Here is a 12109-nt window from a genome sequence, read left to right on the forward strand (position 1 = left end):
ATCTATTTTGCACGTCTGTTCATATTGTTATCACTGACAAGCTGCTAAAGCCAGTATCATTTGATAAGGCATCAGAGAATGTGAACGCTTCTAACAAGACCATTTTAGATTGTTATAACATAAAAGATTACAGAAGTTCAACACCTTCAGAAGCATGGTTTATAGTAAAAACCTTAATGTCTATCATCCAGTCTGTTACTGTCAACATCTGCCTTCAGCCACGTGACTGTAAGTACAGTTCAGTAGCACTGAAATCAGGCACTTTTGTGAGGTCTTTTGTGTGTGTTCTCAACCAATGCAGGATATACAGAAAGGCTGATGATGCTAGAAGGCTTGAATGTATGCTTACACAACATGAAACAAATTAAGACCAAGTATATGCACTGAAAACTTCTTAAAAAGTTGTTTTTATAAGGAAACTTTTAGTAGTAAGAGATATAACTTAGGCTTCAGTTCAGACACTAGTCATCCTGGGTGGCAGGTCTAGTTTCTCTACTCCTTTTGAATGTCCTAGCTCTTCAATAGTTGTTGCTTCTGTCATTAATTTGTATTGATGCTGCACAAACACTGAAAAAACTCCTTGATATACAGAACTTATAGTTTAAATATGATACTGAATATCACTACAGCATGGTCATCACCCACTAAAAGGAACCCCAGTGAGTAGAGACTGTTCCTTCACCTTTATGAATGTGTTTTTCTCCCCAGTTTTCCTATTCTTAATAAATTTGGATCCAGCAACAGAAAAATACTTAACTTCAGAGATGTGGTAAAAGGATTTGTCAAAGACTCCTAACCTAGCCTTCTAATTGTCTTACTCTGCTCTTAAAGTATCTGCCATTTAAAAGATAGATGTTACATAGCATTGCCTTTATTTTTGGCAATGGGTGGAAAGTTAGCAAACCAAAGGGAAAAAGCTATCCTGCTGAATAGAAGATGTCTCAAATATATGTATTAACTGCCTGAAACATTCAAATATCCAGTAAGAATTAGTACAGCCTTTAAATATAAGAACAGTTTGATTTCTTGTGCTGTGGAAAAGCCATTTTACCCTCACTCCTGGCTACAGTGCAGGTACGCGAGCAACAGGAATTTCAAATTGTCATTGATGTTAATACCACTCATATTTCCTGATTCCTAGTGGAATATCAAATTTCTGATGGAAACATCTCTGTAAGTGCTCTGCTGTCCCAGCCTTGTTCTTCCCTTGAGAAAGACAGCTAATTACTGGACAAAGATTTTGTGGCTGCTGAGATAGAGGATCATATACCCATATTAATTCTGTCATCTGAATTTTTGCTTGATAAGTAATTGGGGAAAAAAGACAAAAAATAACCTCTGCCTTTAGCTCCATTATGAAAGTCATTGTTTTTCACAGGTTCTGCTGTTGATCTTGATATAAGTATATGTTCTGTGCTCATATTTGAGACATAATTCCTTGCTCTCTGTGGAGGGCAAGGTCACACATGTTTAGTTGATTAACATTCTGTTTTAATGTTTTTTCTTCTTAATTTTATGGGTTTGTTTCTGTAATACAATAAACTGTGAAACTCAGCAGCTGAGCAAAAATGCTACTGGTTGTGTACAAGAAAGGACAGACAAATGGATTAGCATCAGAAAAACTATCAGTGATCTGTTGATTTTTTCCATTCCCCAATTTATTATATAATAGGGGAAATGTTACAACTAATCATTTAAAAGAATGAAGATGCAAGAAGCTGAGATGAAATACGCAGAGGGGCTATGACATACTGTTATTTTTCCCCACAAAAAGTGTTTAATAATTACATTCTGTGTAACTTTGCATTTGGTGGATAGAGTTCTGTATATTTGAACTAGCACATTAGTTAAATATTTATTGCCAAATTCCTACCTGACAATTTTTCACTCTCCATTTTAAAGCACTTTGGCACTGTTATTCTTGTGACTGCTTCTGTGTGCTGGCAATTATCCTGACTAAAAAGAGATTTGAGAGCTTCTAAGCCTAAAACTTCAGTTCTCCCTGTGATTTGCAAGAAGGAATGCACACTGCTGAAACACAGGAACAGTTTTTAATAGTGTGACCAGCCTAAGATAAGACTGCAAAAGGAGGAGCTCACTTGGGCTCTCCAAATATTTGTGGCAAAAGGGAAATATTTAATGTCAGTAAAAAAAATTCAGAGTTGTCGTCTACAGAGTAGCAAAATCATCAGTAGAAACAAAAAATTGTATAGACACAGACTCTGAAGTTCCTGAATTCTTTTTACCCATGACACCTGAATTATGTAGAATGCAGAACTACAAGAAATTTTAGCAGATACTTACACTCAAATTCTGACAGGCTTAGACCTGAAGGAGACACTTCTGAACAATAGAAGAGACTAAAGGTTTCCTATCATTTTACAGTAGTTCTACAGTCATCCAAAGGAGTATCATAGAGTACTGGGAAGCTGGGAAAGATGAAAACCCATCTATTATTTTTTTTTCCTTAACTTTCATCCTTTTTTTAAAAAAAATTCCAGAAAAAAAGAATTAAAATAAAGCAGGATATCTTTTCAAATGGAGTACACTAGTAATCTTTTTTCCATTAGGTACACAACCCAAATTTGCAGACAGCAGAGACCAACGAATAAGATTGGAACAAAGTTTCCACAGATTGGTTGATACAGATTCTACTTTTCCGGGAATCATTCTTATCTCTGTCTCATTCAGAAAAAGGCGGTATCTTTAAATTCCTCAAATAATTTTTTCCATAGAGACATTATTTACTATTATTTTTTATTCTACTGTTTCTGTTTCACTATTTTCTTTCCTTGGTCCACCTGCCATAGTAAATAATTTTGTGACAGAAGATTAAGGGCTTCATTAACTGCAGAAGAGAGAAATCCAGAACATCTTAAATACTGGGTGTACTTTTTTCTTTAATCAGAACTGTCCAGTAACTCCTCTCATTGTTGCTCAAGCTCTAATCAAGTAAACTTAAAAGTTGTTAACTCTTTCTGCTCTCAAAACCGTGATTGTGCCAAAACACAGGTTTGAACAGCATCTATAATAAAAGCAAAGATTTCAAGTATTCCATCCATACCATAATTCCTGGGTTTACTCATAGTTTTCACAGCACACCTTGAACAAGCAGTTGGTTTCTTTTTTGTCCACAATGCTACTTTGCCTACCGAGTTTACATGCCTATAATAAGTCCCAGGTATGTGATAAGCAGAGTCAGAATGAAACACTGGCAATAATGGATTATGGACAACTAGTTTTTTTCTTTCACTGGCAGCTCATCAGTACACTTATTCTATTGCTTTCTTCTCAATAAAAATGCGTTGGTGTTGCAGGTTATATGGACGGAACAAATGAATCTGGACTAACATAAAGGTCTAAGTAATTACTCAAATCTTTAGTAAAAAATGTAAGCTTTGGTTTCCTCCTTCACCCAAAAGTATAACTCTAGCTAGTCCAACACTTCTAGAATCCATAGGAAACCAAGAGCCTGAAAATAACATTTGAAAAGCACTTCAATCGTGCTTTTTTAAACTAAATATAAGCTAGAAATCTCAAAAATAGTAAAGTCTTTAACAGAAGACAAGAACAGGTCTTTAAATATAATTTCCAAACAATTTTGTTCATGTTACAACCCTCACCTCCCTTTAACTCCTACACTGTGTAGTGTAATTACATCATTACCTTCAGGGGGCACTGGAAAAACAATCTGATCAAGAAATTTTCTTTCCTCAATTCTCTGGCAAGCATGCTGGTGTGGGTAGTATTTATAGCACGTGATGCCTCCTGTAAGTAGGTGACAAAAGTTAGAAAATCAAATTAATGAAAGAATTTGAGTTACAGAAGCATACACTCACATGTACATGAAAATTTACTGCTTTAGGAAACAGGTAACAGTAGAATCTAGACGAATACAGACCGGTTAGAACATTCTCCTCATCTTAAGGACTGAGTATAACTGCACAGTGTAAGAAGTATGTAAGGAGGGCACAGTCAGGCAGTACTAAAGTGGAAAATGATATAAAACATTGGTTGAGCTTGAAGTGTGCGGATACTATTAGATGCAAAGGTAGAGACAATTACATTGAAAGAAAGTTCTATTCATGTAACAGGTATCAGTAAACAAACTTTTTTATTCCCTACATACTACATCAGCTTTTACAAACAATTTAACAGATTCCCTAAATCAGATGTGTTTTCTCTTCTTTAGTCTCTTTATCATCCCTACTATCTACCTGATATTTAGTCGCTGTATGTAAATCAACAGTTCAGAGTAGCATGAGAAATTTTTACCCCATTGATTTCCCATAGCACTGAAATGCCATACCAGTTCAAGGTGAAGAAACTAATAATATGCAAACAATAATCAGAGTAATAGTTGAAGGAATTATGCCCCCCAATTGCATATAAGAGGTTTAAATTTTATCTTTGGGTTCTTGTGATATTATAAACTGAAAGCAAAGTAAAAATGTTTAACATCTAAGAATACCAAATCATTTGCTTATCGATAAAATCAGCATCCTTAAACATATTTATGTATAAAATAGGTACAAACAAAACAAGCTATTGCTTACTAGCATCACTTGAATCTCCTAATGTATGACATTATAGTTTCCATCTAGTGCTGCTATTCTTCCCTCTTAGACACAACTGCAGGTGATAGAGTGAGATAGAGAAGATGTATGTCTTAATATTTCATAGTCGCTAATGTTCTGACTCAGAGTATGTATGTGTCATGGCTATGACCTGCCTTTGATAGTGTCTAAAAGTTAAAATAAAAGCTTTCATATTCATAATACAACTGTTAGCAACGGAGTGCTTCCCTGGGACATAGCTCCAGCCTATTATTCACAGTGTAAAGCATGAGTTCATCAGTATGGAAGATGAGCTGGCTAAAAAGAATGTGCCCGTGCTATGATGTTAATTCATACTCAAGCTTACACACAAGTCTGTATTTCTTACCATCTTGGACAGGAGAAAAAAAAACAAAAACCTAGTTTTGCCTTTCTGTTTATAAGCAGAGAATAGCAATTGCTTTTTTGTTACTTTTGCCTTTACCATTTTAAATGATGCATTGAAGTAATAAATTCTTCATGGCTTTCCCTAATGCAAATTTACACTGCTTTTTGTTCAGTTAAATTAAACCAAAGTCTATGCTGCCTTGTACCAGTGGAAAGCATTTGTTTCAATTTTTTTTTTTTCACATACATTCTTGTTTTTATAGTCTCCCAATATGCTTAAGAATGAAGAAAAGAGTAATTGTTGTGCTATAATTTGACATCATATAGATAGTTACTGATTGTAAGAAACTGACAGGCAATACTCAACTCCAGTACATGTATTAGGTGATATGAATGAGCACGACACAGAGGTATATGTGAAGGTATATTCACTGCAATATGAGATTTCAGATCGATGACCTAAGCACAGGAATCCACCAAAAGCAAAATAAGTCTCAGCATTTTCCTCAGATTCCAATGGTTTTAACTCTGATGAAAACAAGATGGAAGAGGCTATAAGTACGAGGCTTTATCACTATAGCTGAATTCTGCATGATCTGATCTCTGATCCTATGCTGAATTGATTCTGTCCTACTTCAAGTAATATTTATTTATTGACATCGTGTCAGAGTGAAGTATTGAATGCATTTAAATTTGTGAATTTCATTGGTTGATTACATTTTACTGTAAATAATAGCTTCTAAAAGGGTAAAAACTGGATGTGATTATCCTGTAGGCATGAGACAAAAAGCAGTTTAAGAATTCTTGATACATGCTCTGCTTTTACGCATCTTGAAGTATTCACACAGTAAAAGAGAAATAGTACGGAAATTGACTCAATTTACTTTGGTGACATGAACACTAATTCTCTGAGAACAGCAAGAAGAACAGCTAACTTAATTACCAGTTAGCTGTCAGAAAACAATTAATTTGTTACTGTACTAGTCTGGGAGAGAGTCAACTTTCAGTGTACTAGCCTGTCTACAGCTACGTTCTGGATTAGTGACACAAAAAGCATTAATAATGCACTGATGATTTAGCTATTGCTGAACACTGCTTACAGAACCAAGGTACTCTGTTTCTCCCACTATCCCAGCAGCACCAACACTGGGGGTATGAAAAAAATCGGGAGGGGACACAGTCAGGACAACAGACACCAACAGACCAAGAGAATGCTCTGCATCACATGATATAATACTCAGCAGGGATGGGTAAGTAAATCTTTTTTTTTCTTTAACTGGTTTTTAATTGTTGCCCATTTTTTGTGTAATTTAGAGCTGGTTATCTGCTACTGCCTTTCCCTACAACTTATTATACTACTTTTTGTCTCACGTAGTTTTCACACTTCTAGTTTTCTGATTCTCTTTGTCAGAGTTAACCTATAACAGCTAATTAGCAAATAATTTGTGTCAATACTTAAAGGTAAGCACAGCAATGGTTAGCCATTTTGTAATGAAATTCTTCCATCTCTTTATTGTTTTCTTGGGTTTTCCCAAAAGATAACGCTTTCACATAAAGCCTAACTTAATGTCACAACTGATAACATCAGTAGCCTCTGCTTTCTGCTTGGAAATACACAGATGAGTGGTTGCTGAGGGTCAGGCAGGAAGACTAGTCACTCTATTTAACAGTAGCCACTATGATAAGGAAACTTAAATTAATGAATTTCCCATAGGAACTACCATTAGAGAGGTAGGGCAAATTTGAGTCCTGCTTTTCAAAAGTGCAGAGGAAAAAATCCAACAACAACAACAAAAAAGCTGTTTTTCTAAAAATAAACTAGTAAATTCTTGGAATACTGTAAAAGCACAACAGATGTGTAACACCTTAGTGTCAGACTACAGTTCTGTGATTTTCCATCTTCAACGAGGAGAGTATCTTTTCTAGAATGCTATATTCTATACAAAGACAATTGGAAAAAAAATTGAGGGAATTCCTTAGAAGTCTTTTCTGACATATTTCACTGAGCTCTAAGAACTCAAACTGCTGAATTGAGCATGTGAAGAGGTTACTGTAAAGGTGCCCAGGAAAAGAAAACTGATTAAATGATAGCTTATTTTTTAAGTGCCAATAAATGATCAATGCAACATCACCAGAACAAATCAAACTCCATTCTTTCCAATTAAAGCTGCTTTGTAGCATATTTATTATGCTCTAATACATCACCGCAGCATGCTACTAGAACAAGGTAGAGAAAAGTTAGCCCAAGAAACATCTTATGGGTGCTTACTTAGTTTCTACACTGAGCTGTAGTTGCATTAGTGAATTCTAAGGAAAGAAAGGACAGCCTTGTCATGTACGTGACTCTAGAGGTGGTATATTTATGAATACATATTTTCCATGCATTTAGACACTTTTTGAGATGTCCTACCTGACAAAGCAATGCATGTGAAATATGAGGAGGCAGCAAGGGCTGGCTGCTCCCTAAGGGACAGGAAGCTGAGCATGGTAACAAAGCCGGCAAGGCAGAGGACTTGCTGGCAGAGGTTACATCTAGGGACAGCAGGTAAGATAGATACAGTTCAGTGAATGCCAGAAGAGTGACAAAGCAGGTCTGAAGTCAAGCTAGAAATCAGTCTATAGGTCAGATTCTGGATCATTGAGATCCATCCATGGTCAGATAGAGGCATGGCTGTGAGCTGGAGTTAGGTATACCTACAGCACACTTTGAGCAAAAGAACGAATGCCCAAGCTTGTGCTAAAACTAGAATTCCTAGGCCATGAGTAGAGGGTGTGGTATTAATGTCTTAATACATGAGGCTGATCATGGCCATTGAGGCCTATTAGTGCACTCAGAGCCCTGACAGGAAGAATGCCCAATTGCCCATTTAAAATTTCATCTTCAGAACAGCCTGGGAACTTGAAATTTACATTGCATCACATACTGACGTTTCATACTGGCATCAATTCTGGCAAAGTTGAATAGGAAATACAACTATATATTATCTATGTTGTAGGAAAAGATAAACATAGGAACTCAATGCCATATCACGCGTTTTTCTGTTTAATCCAGTATACCGCTTTTGACAGCATTTAGTATCAGTTACTTCCAAGCACATAGAATATCTCATCTGATGTTTATGGTACAAAATGCGACACCTACCATAGGTGTACTGCCATACTACCACAGTGGTGCAATTACTAAGTGTAACGCTGAATTTCCTACTGCTGGAAGTTCCTGAAGAGCTGGAATACGTAACGAGCAATAGTACTTTAATCAGATCAGAACCTAGCCTGAAACCTGTATTGATAAATAGTCTTCATGCAAAACTTACCACATGTGTTATAAGACTTATTATATGTCTCCATTATTCTATTTCAGCATCTTGCTGAACCCTTTCCTAGCCCTGAAGCATTTCCTGATTAGTCTATCGGCAATTGTATTCACCTCGGACAGAGGATAACGCGTTCTATGGGGCTTCAGAATATCTGAATTCTCATTTTGTAGTTGCTCTGGATCATGTAGTCAGTAATATTGCATAAAGAAAAAGTACAAAGAAATACAACTAAGTAATAGTCACTGCTTGTACGTCAGCCTTTCACTTACTGTATATGTCAGCTTATTTTTTACCAGAATTCTCCAGTTTTTTGCAACTAGATGTAGCAAGCAAGTTTTCCAACAATTAAGGATCAAAACAGTTTAAATAGTCTCACAAGTAATAAATGTTAAACTGCTGTGGTTTGATTACATGAAAATTGGTCTATTGAATTCCTTATGTATGGTACTTCAGCAAATGTTAATGGTTCGAGTTTACTGGACTTTGAGAGCAGCTGTACATTTCAGTTATGGTATGTAGCATAATTTTAAAATCAGTTCTGTTATCTCTACTGAAAAATATTTTTTTCTGTCACTTTTTAAATGTTTCATCATTTTTTGGAACTGTGATTTTTCAACATTCTCCGCAAATTTATTGGATGAAGAAAGACTCCTGTGAAGTATTGTTATTCTGACACGCCCATATCATTCACTGGGGTCCAGCACAGGTGAAACTTTCTCTGCACCACGTCCTTGAGCTCAGTTTGACACACAGGAGAAGTTGAACTTTGTGTTACCTCTGGTGTTTCAAAATACATAGGTAAGTATTACATTTATGAGTATGTGTCATTGGACCTCTGAGGCAGGTCTGTAAGAAGTAGAACGTCAATTCTGGGAACTTTTGTTTCTTTTTGATTTGACTACCCCTTTTACTTCCTTAGTTATTTTCAAAGTTCATGGCAGAGAGATGTTGACTCTGAAATAGTTCTTCAAAGAATTAAGAGTCCTATGTGCTTGCGATCACGAAGATTGTATGAAAAATATAATTTCATTACATAGTTTCATGATCTTTAATATTAATGCTTGACAGCTTTTCCAAAAATGTGGCTCAAATCTGGTGCTGCTGCTAGGAACAAGTATATATGTAATGAATCATGCAAGTGAAGCATGCAATATATGGTGGAGCCATATGTAAAAAGTAGTTGTTTCATTTTCACATTGCAACCAGTTTTCTGACAACTACTGGTTTCTAACTAGCAACTTGTTCAGTGGCACAACAAAGTATCTTCTTCCTATTTCTCACATGCATGATGTTGTTTCCTATGATAACAACATACAGGAAGACATAAGATTCATTACCATTATCTGTACTTAAAAACGATGCTGCATTATTAACTATTTCATAATCTTGGTAGTGTTGAGAAAACCTTTTTTGCTATTTCAGAGTAAGATGACTAATTATACAAACAATTAACTTTAAAAAAGGCTAGGAAATGCTTGATTGCAACATTACTATTAAAAAATGATTAAAAAGCAAATTTTATTTTAGCTTTTTAAATTTGCATGCTTTGAGGAGATAACAGCTTTGCTTAAACAGACATGCTTAGAATGGGAGATGTGCAATTTGACCTGGATGAAGGTATAGAGTGTACTTTCAACTCTCAGTTTGTTGATGATAAAGAACTGGGAGGAGTGGCTGACACAACAGAAGGCTGTGCTGCCATTCAGTGAGACCTGGACAGGCCAGGGAGTTGGGTGAAGAGGAATATTTTGAGGTCCAACAAAGGCAAGCGTTCTCCACCTGGAGAGGAATAACCATATGTATCAATACCTGCTGGAAAGGAGCTCTGTGGAGAAGGACCTAGGTGTCCTGGTGGACAACAGGTTGACTGTTAGCCAGCAGTGTGCTTTGGTGGCCTAACAGGCCAATGGTATCCTGGGGAGCATTCAAAAAAGTGTGACCGTGAGGGAGGAACCACCTCCTCTATTTTGTACTGATGAACACACATTTGGAGTACTGCATCCAGTTCTGGGCTCCTCAGTTCAAGGAAGACAGGGAACTTCGAGAGAGAGAGAGTCCAATGGAGGGCCACAAAGATGATTAGGGAACTGGAGCATCTCCTTTATGAGGAAAGGCTGAGACTGTTCAGCCTGGAGAAGACTGAGAGAGGACCTTATCAATATTTGTAAACATCTAAAGGATGGGTGTCAAGACAATGGAGAAAGGCTCTTGTCAGTGGTGCCCAGCAACAGGACAGGGGGCAAGGGGCACAAACTGAGATACAGCAAGCTCCATATGAACGTGAGAAAGAAATTATTTTGAGGTGACAGAGCACTGGAACAGGCTGACCAGAGAGGTTGTGGTGTCTCCTTCTCGAGAGATATTTAAAACCTACCTGAATGCTTTCCTGTGTAACCCACTGTAGGGAACTTGCTTTACCAGGAGGGTTGGACTAGATGATCTCCCGAGGTCCCTTCCAACCCTACAATTCTGTGAATTTGCAAGTGGACCATCTTAGAAATTGTCCTAAGAGAATATTTAATAATTCTTTAATGGGTGCATTTTCATCTGCTCACATCCATCAGTGATCTTCATTTTTACATTCTGTTAAGACTGCCAAGACACCCGCCAGTAATATTGTCATTTTCTTACTTGATTATTTTTCTAAATTTATACAGTAAAAAGTGATATTGTTGACTTCCTCAAGTTTTTCCTTGCTACACAACTGTTTTTACTCAGTCACCCTAATTACTGATGTAGTAAGATAATAAGCAGTGACAGGAGTTAACAAATGGTCCCTAAATAAGAGAACAGTATTATAATATTTAGAATAAATAATGGTCAAATTGTCTTCACTAGAAACTTTAAGAGCTCATCTGTGGCTTTACCATTTCTGAGTCAAAATTATTTGCATCTTTCAGACATTCATCCATGTATATGTGACAATGATTTCTTTACTACTCTTGCTAATCTGTTTCCAGAAATTCCATTCAAGTTTCCCTATTTCTCAAAATTTCATTTAAAATGCCTCTAGGTTTCACTGAAGATATGAGAATTAGATAGTGTTTGAAAAGTATTTGTATCCAAGTGTGCTGCATACAAAACTGAGGTATCTTGTTACTGTACTGATGTGCAGAGCTGCATCGACACAACTCTTTACAGTATTTTTAAGTGTCAGAAGTGTAAGGAGCAAAAGCTTTTCAGCAAAAAAAAAACGGAGGGGGGGGGGGCTTGGGAAGAAAGCCTCTAGCTCCTGAGTCTCTAATGTGCCTTATTTGTTTCTACAAAACAGTTGTCAGCATGTCCAGCAGCAGATTGAAACTCCTAAATTTGGGTGGAAATATAATCCTATTTCCAGTCTAATGGAAATCGGAAACACTGAAGAGATTGTCTAGACTGAATTCAATGAAAGTCTTTCACAGCAAGAGAGAATCCTTGGCAACAGAGACTAAACTTCTCAAAAAGAAAGAAAGAAAAAGGACTGTCACTCTCTGAATACTTATTTAACAAAGAAATTCAGTATATTTGAAATGAAACAACAGCTCCTAAAAATATTTTTCTCCCTTGGTCAAAAGCACTCCATAGAATCTTTTCTTACTACACAGTGGAGTACCACAACAATGCCTATCACTTTTCAATTTTGCTTGAGTTTTTTCTCTCAACATGAAATACTACATGACAGTAGTTGGCTCATTTTATCTAGGCTGTCCTGCAGTTGCCTTTTGATTCTCATTTTACTGGCTATGCAGAGAAGATGCCTTTCAAAACCTTAATTGCCAGAGACGGTTGTGAAATATTCACCAAGATTTACTGCTTTCCCACTGCGATGTACCTTCACAGCAAAGTGACCCTGGTGGTTAGGAAGCATAT

General features: G+C 36.5%; 1 long non-coding RNA gene across 1 annotated transcript in view; it reads right to left on the bottom strand.

Annotated features, from left to right (window-relative positions):
- Positions 1-12109, bottom strand: part of LOC110402039 — a 38000-nt gene that overhangs the window by 21583 nt on the left and 4308 nt on the right. The window contains exon 2 of the long non-coding RNA XR_002440837.1: positions 3667-3768. This is a non-coding gene — a long non-coding RNA (uncharacterized LOC110402039). The remainder of the gene's footprint in view (positions 1-3666; positions 3769-12109) is intronic.

This window comes from Numida meleagris, chromosome 6 (assembly GCF_002078875.1).
Source record: "Numida meleagris isolate 19003 breed g44 Domestic line chromosome 6, NumMel1.0, whole genome shotgun sequence".
NCBI lineage: Eukaryota > Metazoa > Chordata > Aves > Galliformes > Numididae > Numida > Numida meleagris.